General features: G+C 50.1%; 1 non-coding gene across 1 annotated transcript; it reads right to left on the bottom strand.

The window, feature by feature from the left end:
* Positions 1-3,425: 3,425 nt before the first annotated feature.
* LOC141567046 (U6 spliceosomal RNA) lies at positions 3,426-3,532 on the bottom strand. Its single transcript, XR_012489443.1, has one exon. It is a non-coding gene; the product is annotated as a U6 spliceosomal RNA (small nuclear RNA).
* Between the last annotated feature and the right edge of the window lie 6,070 nt (positions 3,533-9,602).

The following is a 9,602-nucleotide window of genomic DNA, read 5'->3' as shown; positions in this document are numbered from 1 at the left end:
GCCACAGGGGCCAGGCCAGCAGCCTGCAGACCCCTGTCACTTGACTGGGGAGGCTGAGCTCAGATGGGAATGAGTATGGACCAGGTTACAGTCCCAGAGAGGGAGAGGTCTCATTGCCAGAGAGCTGGCCCAGCCAGCAGGTCCTCCGGGACCCCTGAGCTATTGATCTGTACATGGTCTGAGGGGTGGGACTGCCTGGGATGCCCGGAGGCCAGGGAGAGGCCCCCTCGCTGCTAAGGAGACTCAGATTCCTCTGCAAAGATTTCGACTGCAAAGCCACCCAGAGCTGGGTGGATGGCGGCCCTAGAAATAAAGGGGGAACAGAGCAGAGCTTTTAGCGGGGAGTGGAGAGCAGCAGCTCAGGCCTCCTCGGCCAGTCGAGGCCTACTGAGCAGGCAGCAGGAGTTCAGGGGTGCAGAAGGCTCTCCCCTCCTTCAAAGTCCCAGGCCCAAGGCCTCTTAGGGTTTCAATTCAGCTGCTGCTCCGGGCCCTGTACACAGCCCACCTGCTCCCGTTGCCTCTTGGCCCTCAGGCTCCCCCATGGTGAGAACAAAGCCTCTGCCTTGTTTTCCCCAGTAGTGCCTGGCAAGGTGGCTGCAGCTGTGCAGCAGTGGCTTCCCCCTGGGAACCCTGCATGGAGTGTAGCCACTGGCATGTGTCTGAAGATGGGGAAAGGGAGGTGCCTCTGAGGAGCGGACAGGCCTAACGGGGCCTTTTTGTTCTAACTGCGCTGATTTCCATGAGTTTGGTGAAGAGGGAGGAGGGAGGCACCTGTATCCCAAAACCCTCTGGCCTTCGGTGAGCTCTCTCTCCTGGACCTCTGTTTCCTCCTCCCGTGCGTGGGCACCTGCCCGCCTGGTTCGCCCAAGGCCTTCCCGTGAGCACTGAGGTCATGGCTGGGAAGCCATGGGTCTCCTCCAGGAAGACTCGCCATAAACACCTCCTCATCCTCATTATCTTCATTAGGGCCTGGGAGCCCAGGCGGGAGCCCAGGCGAGACAGGGCTGAGCTGGCAGGCCATGTGAGTTGTCCCAGAAGAATGGAGCCTCTCCCAGGGACCAGAGAAGCAGAGGATGGGGTCCCAGCTGTGGAGAGGGCTCTGCTAGCCCCCTGCCGGTTGTCAGGCCTCTTCCCCCTCCTCCTGCCCCTCCAGCCCTTCTCACTCATCCTTCATCTCCCCAAATACATACATGCCTCTGCCTGTATGCCCAGGAGAAAGAACATTTTTTCTTTTAATTCAAGTTTATTGCAGTGACAATTGTAAGTAAAATGACATAGGTTTCACATGTACAATTCTGTAATATATCATCTATATACCGCATTGTGTGTTCACCACCCAGAGTCAGTTCTCCTTCCATCACCATATATTTGGGAAAGAACATTTACTGAGCACGTACCCTGTGCCAGATCTGACAATGCTGCACAAGGATGCTGTGGGGCCAGGAGTCGCCCTAAAGATGGGAAGGGAGTCTCCCTTTTGAAGGTGACTCCTGAGGAAGAACCAGGAGAGAAGGGAGAGGAGGTGGGAAGGGAAGAAGTGGTGGGTGCCTTACCAGAGGAAAGTTAGAGAAGGGGAAAGAAGTTGGCTGAGACACCCCTGGGCCGGGGATGGCCCTGGAGTACAGCTCTCCTTCTGAGGGCAGAGTGTGTCCCATGGCACTGCAAGATCGGTGTGTGTGTGGTTGCGGGGTGGGGGGATTTTCTTGTCCCCTGCTGCTCCCTGTCTGGGCAGGGGCAGAGCCCATTAGTACTTTCTGAGCTGAGCCGCCCACCCTACCCCCAGATCCGCCCCTGCCAGCCTGTCTTCCCTCCTCTGTCCAGAGTAACCCCAGAGCATTCTGGGTAGGCAAGGGCAGTGTGTGACTGCTGTTCCTCTCTCACGTCTGCTGTTCCCTAACCAAGTCCTCCCCAGTCTGCCTATAGGGGTTATGCCCACTCACAAGCCAGGAGGGACAGGGCCCTGTCCCAGCTCTGAGAGCCTGAGGGCTGTGATGTTTTCTGTTTCGGCAGTGGGCAGAGCGCTCCCATCCTGAGACTTGAGTGGGAATCTGAGGACCCAGACAGCTCCCCTCTCAGGGGACGAGGCAAAAGGTGGGGAGAGTAGCACTGAGTTCCCAGTGTAGGGAGCAAATAAGCCTGAGCAGAGGGTGGACCTCTTGCCATTTGTTAAATATCTGTACTATGATATCTTAAAATGTCTTATGACAAAAACACTCAACAAACTAGGAATAGAGGGGAACTTCCTCAACCCGATAAAGGACACTGATATCTTAATGGTGAAAGGCTGAATTCTTTCCCCCTGTAATCAGGAGTAAGACAGGAGTGTCTGTGCCACTACCTCTATTCAACATCGTGCTGGAGGTTCTAGCCAGGGGGCTTAGGCAAGAAAAGAAATCAAAGGCATCCAGAGTGGAAAGGAAGAAATAAAACCACCTCTGTCTGCAGATGACATGATCTGGTCTATAGAAAATTCTAAAGAATCCGTAAAAATTAAAAACTACTGGGGCTAGTAAACAAGTTCAGCATGTGTCCAGGATACAAAATCAATATGTAAAAATCAACTTTATTTCTACACACTAGCAATGAGCAAACCAAAATGAAATTTTTTTTAAAAATCCATTTACAATAGCATCTAAAAGAGTAAAATACTTAGGAGTAAATTAAAAAGAAGAAATGTAGGTTGTGTAGTCTGAAAACTACAAAATATTGCTGAAAGAAACCTTAAAAGATTGAAATAAATGTGGAGACATCCCATGTCCGTGGATTAGAAGACAATATTGTTAAGCTGACAATACTCCCTAAATTGATCTAGAGAATCAATGCAATCCCCGTCTCTTAAGGCTCTGAAATGTCTATTTCTGTGAAGCAGGGATGGGACCTTCTAAGTATGTGAATGGTGGTGGTGATGAGGGGTCTCCCCTAAGTCATTCCCTCAGGACCATTCACAGCTAACCCCAGAAAGCTGCCCACTTTAGGGCAGTAAGTTAGTTGTAGAAGGAAAACCCCGACTCTGGAGCCAGATAGGCCTGGAATGAATCCCAATGCTGTGCGACTTTGTCATGTTACTTAACCTCTCTGAGCCTCTTTTTCTCAAGCTGGGAGTTAATACCACCTATCCTAGAGTGTATCGAAAAACAAAGGAAAAACAGGCATGCACCACATAACAGCATTTCAGTCAATGACAGACTGATATACAATGCTGAACCCGTAAGATTATCATGGAGCTGAAAAATTCCTATTGCCTAGTGACATCGTAGCTGTCCTAACGTCATAGCTCAACGCATTACTTGTGTTGTGGTGATGCTAGTGTAAACAAACCTCCTGAGCTGCCTGTTGTATAAAAGTATAGCTCACACAACTGTGTACAGTATATTACAGTTGATAACAAGTGACTGTGTTACTGGTTTATGTATTTACCATACTATACTTTTTATCATTATTTTACGAATTTGCGTGTCATCCTTGCACAGGGGCCATGCTAATCTTCTCTGTATCGTTCCAATTTTAGTATATGTGCTGCCGAAGCAAGCACTTTATCATTATTTTAGAATGTACGCTTTCTGCTTATAGAAGAACTTTCTGTAGAATAGTATCTGTGTTCCATTGGCAGCAGCGTCTACATCTCATGTTTACCTCATCTCTTGATTGCGTCATTTTCTCTTGCACTTGGTTTAATCTTGTGCTTTATACAGTAATGTGCTGTGCAGGCTGGTAGTCTCGGAGCAGCAGGCTATGCCCACACGGCCTAGGTGTGCAGTGGGCTAGACCATCTAGGTGTGTGTACATGCACTCTATGTTCTCAGAGCGACAAAATCACCTAACGACACATTTCTCAGAATGTATCCCCGTCGTTACACGGCGCACGACTATAAGTGTTTGTAAAGCACCTCCCATGTGTCCCAGCACACACGAAGTGTCTCCTGCATGTGCCTTCCCTCCTCTCTCCATGCTCGTAGGCAGATGGGTACACCTGCCTTGGGATAAGCCCAGGCCTCATGAAGGCTTGGGACCCGGAAGGATGTGTACTCATGGATGTGGCCCAGTGACCTCCTGTGGCAGAGCTGGGACCCACTGGGGCCTCGCAGAACCCTCAGGATCCTTGGTCATTGATTTAAGGGCAAGACCCCCCTCCATATATCCCCACTGTGCTGAGAATGTATAAACTCCTTTGATCCTTTTAACAACCCTATGAGGTACGTAGTATCTTTAGTCACAAATTTAGTCACAAAGGTGGTAGGTATTTTCTTTAATCACAATTTTACAGACGAGAAAACTGAAGCATTAAGAAATACCTTGCTCATGGTGGCACAGACACAAAATGACTGACCAGGGACTTGAATTCAGACTGTCTGGCTCTAGAGCCCTGAGCTACTTCCTTACACTGTCCCTCGAGGTGAAGAGGATAAAGGCACCGGCTTTAAAGTGGCCACAATGGCCACGAACTAAGAAATGAGACCCTCAGAGTCGGCTTGTGCTAGGGCTCAGAAGGCATTAAAGTTCATAGAAGGTTCTAGGCCCTCCAGGGTACATTAGATTCTGGGGCTTCCAAGCTTGCATTTCACAGGGGTCCACCCCTCTCCCCAGGCGTAGGCTCCAGGGTACAGGGCAACTGCACCTCCTATAGAGCTTTCCTGTCTGTGCCTTATCAAAGTACGCCTGAGGGTCAGTGGGGCCATATCCCACCTGAACTCCATCTCCATGACATCCACCCCCGTGGGGGCTGTGTGACCCACAGGGGAAAGCCTGGAGGGATTCCCAGCTCCTTCACGTACCACCTCTGGGCCCTTGGGCAGAATTCCTTCACCTCTATGAGTCTCGATTTGCTCATCTATAAAACAGAGCTATAATCTGCTTGTCCTGGTTAATGCAAGAATGACAGCATGTAGAGAGAGCTCGCACGAAATAGTTGCCCAATAAATGGCAGAGATTTTTATTAGCCTTTTAGAATGTAGGAATGCAGTGTGAGGGGGAAATGCCAGAGGAACAGGTCACTGGACAGAGGGTGTCATAAAAGCCGAGGCACCTGGACTGGGTCGTGATGGAGAAGTCAGGAAGGGAAAAGGATCCTGAGTGTTTGGGAATAGCAGTAGCCAAGGCAGGAAGGTGGGAAGGTTCGAGAATAAAAGCCAACTTTTGTGTCCTGCTTACTAAAAGGCCAGAAACTGGGCCAAACGCTTTCCGGGAGCTAACACATCCCGTCTTCCCAATAACTCACTTTATAGAGAAGACACTGAAGCTAAAAGTGGTTAATAACCTGCCTGAGGTTGTGCAGTGGTGAGAGGCTGAGAAGGAATCCCCACCTGCACAATTAGCCTGGAGGCCGGGTGGCTCTCCCATGGGTGAAACGTGGGCCCTGGGAGGAGCGGGTGGGGTGGGGGTGCAAGCAGGGGCCTGGAGCTGGGGCCCAGTAGACCATCCTTGAAAAAACAAAGTATTTGACCTTGCCCGGCAAGCCTGACCCAGGGAATAAAAGAGACACAAATAGGCAAAGCCAAACCCCAGTGGGACATGCGCAAAGGAAAGCAAGAATGTGGTTACTGTGCCGTCAGGACAGTGGTTGCCTTTGGTGGGACCAGAAGAAGGCTGTGACTAACAGGGGGCCCCAGAGGGAGCGTGAATATTTCCATGGGATCCTGGAATATTTCCATGATCTGGATGCTGATTGCAGGCCTTACCTTTATCATTCTTCATCAGCTGTACATTTGTCTTGAACGCACTTTTATCTGTGCTTATTTCATGGTAAGACAGGTTTTTTAAAAAACACAAACAAAAACCCACAACAATAGGACCAGGGAAAGGGAGCCCAACCACAGATAAGCGTGAGACTTTTAGGTTTAGATGATATGGATGCTTTTTTGGCACTGCTGGGGAAAGAGACTGGTCAACTCTGTACAGTAGACTCCAGGCCTGGGGTGGGTTCCAAGCGGCTGGCACGTCTCACGTAGTTCACTTCTGTGACGGCTGTGATTTTTGTATGTAGCATAGAGTACTTTTATAATGGGGGAACCCCCAAATGCTTAACAAACACAGGGCAGCTGTAGTATCACTACCGAGCACGGCTGGCCTCCAGGACAGGGAGGCTGCCTCCACTGACCCATTTTCCGGAGGCGCCTTCCAAAGGCCTGGGAGATAAGGCTGGCGTCTCCTCTGGACTTGTGCTGTGGCCAGTCGGGTAGGTCCACTGGGGCCAGAGTCCCACTCCTTCCGGAAATGTCCATTAACATATCTCCCCCATCTGGGCGCCTTGCAGGCAGCGCTGTCCTGCGCTCCCTGTCCCAGCAGGATGGCGTGTGGGGGTGCAGAGCAAGACCTGTCCCAAGGCTCCCACTCCCTTTCCATCCTGGGCCGATGGCCAGCCAGGCAGTGTGTCTGCAGCCCTTGGGGAGTCTCCTAAGGGCAGCCAGGCCTGGGGTCTCTGTGCTTCTGCCTGACGAAATGCGTCTCTCAGAGTAAGCTGCTCTGGGCTGCACTCTTGTGCCAAGAAGGTCTGAGTCACCAGCATTTTCACCCTGAAGGGTGGTATTTAGGAGGCACGAGACACCCAGAAAGCAGAAAAGAATCCTCTGGCTACTCAGAAACTGAAAGAGGGGGGAAAATACCTCATAAACAAAGTTTAAAGACAAATGACATGAGAGGAGAAAATATGTACTTGCATTGTATGTAAAATACAAAGGATTTTGATCCTGAATCTGTACGTTAAAAAAAAGAAAAAGAAAGGAAAAGATAACCCAATAGAAATATAGGCAAAAGATAGGGACAAGAAATTCCCAAATGAAAATAAAATGGTCCATAAACATACGAAAAGATGCTTAATCTTTCCAGTAATCAGAGGAAATACAAACGGACACCAATGAGATACTATTTTTCCTCTACCATTTTGGAAAAAATAAAACGATTGATAATACGCAGTAGTACTGGGAGGGATGTGAGAAAACAGTGAGTATGCAGTGTCAGTTTGAAAAAAATTGGTGCCGCTTTCGGGGGGTTAACTTAGCAACGTCTCTCCAATGCGTAACGAGACCTAACTTTCAACCCAGCAATCTCTCATCTGGGAAAACATTGCATAAAAGTACATGCACAAGCTCATAAGGATGGTTTTGGAAAGATGTTAATGCAGCTTTGATTCAATTAGCAAAAAATTAGAGACACCCTGAATGGCTGTCAATAACAGGTTGGTTGCTCCAATACGTTCTGGTTCCGCAAACTGAGAATCTCATTCGTCACAAAGGAATTTCCATGAGATTCTGCTGTTGAGTGAAAAAGCAAGTCATGGAGGAATATATAGAAGGTGAGCCCAAGTTTGTGGAAACAAAACAAATCAAAGCTGAACAATAATAAAGAATAAAAACACTACAAGTGAGACAGAGCAGTGAGCTTCAGGGAGTGGAGTTCAAAGAAGGAGGTAGCTGGGATGAGGCAGACATTCATTTCTTATTTAGATAATTTTATGTTGTTTTAATATTTTTCAGCAGATATGTACTATTTGATATTCTAAAAATTAAAAAAGATACCTTGAGAGAGCAGTCCAAAGCTGTCAGCTGTAGGTAATTGTGTTCGTGTCTGGGAGAAAGGGTAGGAAGCCAAGGTAAGGTGATGGATTGTGGGCAGGAATGGGGCAGCACCCCCGTCTTTCCATCCCCTTGAGCCCCCTCTGGCCCCTTCTGCAGGACAGTGGTATAGCTGCGCCCCTTAGAATGCCCCACAGGCTCAGGCCATGGTCCTCAGTGGCGAAGCAGGCCGCCTGCCCTCCTCTGCAGGGCTTGTCCAGGTTGCATCTTTCTGAAATGCAATGACCACTGGCCTCCACTTTCTGCCCCAGAGCCGTCAGGATGAAGCACCTGAGCCATCTGGCTCTCCAGCCGTTCTCCTCTAGCCCTCTTTCCCTACCCAGCAGAAGCCTCTTGCTGAAACCCACTGCTGGGGCAGGTCTCAGCCTCTGGGTTCCCCTTCCCAGAACGGTGGCCAGTCCATCCTCTCCTCCAGGTGAACCCCACTCACCCTGAAGGTGCCCAGGTGCCTTCTGCCTTTGGCTCTGCCTGTCAGTGCCCCAGCCGGCCATGTTGGCATGGCCTTGGAAGGCTGGAATCAGGCCTTATTTACAAGGGAAGAGGATGCATGTGTGGTGGGGAGAGGTGGCAATGCTTCTTAGGGGTTACAGGTCCTTCTGCCATCTCAACCAGGGCCCCACAGCCACCAGTTGATGGTGGGGGTGGTTCTCCCTCCATAGGCAGAGAGCCCAGCTGAGGGTGATTCAGGTAGGGCAGGGAGACGGAGAGCTGTTGTCCTCTGCTCCCTTTATGGCGGTCAGCCTTCCTTGGGAACCACTGGCCCCTGGACTGTCCAACATGCTGCCCCCCAGAGAAGCCAGCAGCTCCTCACATGGCCCCTGCAATCCGCCAGGCCCCCCACCCTCACCTGTATGGCGCGAGTGAGAGGGGACATCTCACTCATCCTCTAGGACAGTGAACGCTGACCTCCCCGCAGGGCCACCCCTCACAGACCAGTGTGTCGCCTCACTCCTCCGCTCCAGTGGTTCCCAATTTTCTTAAAATGTGTTGACATTTATTTTAATCGCAAAAATACTTGTCTTAAAGTTCACACGATGGGGAAGTATATAAAGGAAAAGTGGAAAACCCCGCACTCTCCCTCCCACTTTCCATCGATTACCCCTCTGAACAGCGTAGAGTGAACTCTTCCCGATTTTTTGCCTGGAAGGAATGTACAGAGAAGCATTCTTTACACACATCCCCACTGTTACCAAAATGCTTCCCATTTCCCACTGCCTCCGAAGCCGGCTTCTCGGCCTGGGCTTTGGGATTCTGCCTGGTCTGTCTTGCCTGGCACCTCCATCTTCTTCCTTTCTTCCTTCCACAACTGCCTCCTGAGCATCTGGGCCGGATAGGTGGTGGGAGGATGGAGAACCAGACAGACTCCAATCCGCAGGAAGCCTGAATTCTAATTGGAGGGACCCCAAGTAAATGAAGAAACACTCTTGGATATCACTAAGGATTTACCTCTCCCTTTAGTCAGCCCCTGCCTGTCTCTGACTTTGTGCATCCTCCCCGTCCTTTAAGCCCAGCTCTCCCTAGTTATCCCAGCGCCCCCAGATCTCTATTCTCTCCCAAACGTCTTCACTACTTACTAAGTCATCTGCTGCATTTTATTCTTCACTTCGCAGTCACATTGGCCTATGAGTGTGTCAAGTACATATAGGAAACCCCAACAACGGGCCAGGTTCCATTACACAGGGTAAGGCCCACCGGCTAAATGCCATTTAACTATTGCAACCCCACCAAGTTCATTATGGCCCTTTAACATCTGAGGAAACTGAGGCACAGACAGGTCAAATGCCTGGCTCAAGGTCACTCGGGGATTGGAGCCTGGGTCTGCCGGAGCCCTAAGCCCCGGATGGTTTGGCAAAACCCTACCACAGAAATGGGGATCAGTTTCCACAGCGATGCTGACATTCATCCTGGGTTTTCCAAGGCAGCCCGGATTTCAGACCCTCTGAGCCCTGTGTCAGCAAAATAGTGTGGTTCATAAAAAAGGTGGGGTGTGGATTTTGTGGGTGCCCCCGCACTTTGCCGATCTCAGGAAGAGGA

This window comes from Rhinolophus sinicus, chromosome 4 (assembly GCF_057876585.1).
Source record: "Rhinolophus sinicus isolate RSI-liver-muscle chromosome 4, RSI-T2T, whole genome shotgun sequence".
Lineage (NCBI taxonomy): Eukaryota > Metazoa > Chordata > Mammalia > Chiroptera > Rhinolophidae > Rhinolophus > Rhinolophus sinicus.
The sequence above is the reverse complement of the archived record's forward strand: the minus strand, read 5'-3'. Positions and strand labels throughout refer to the sequence as shown.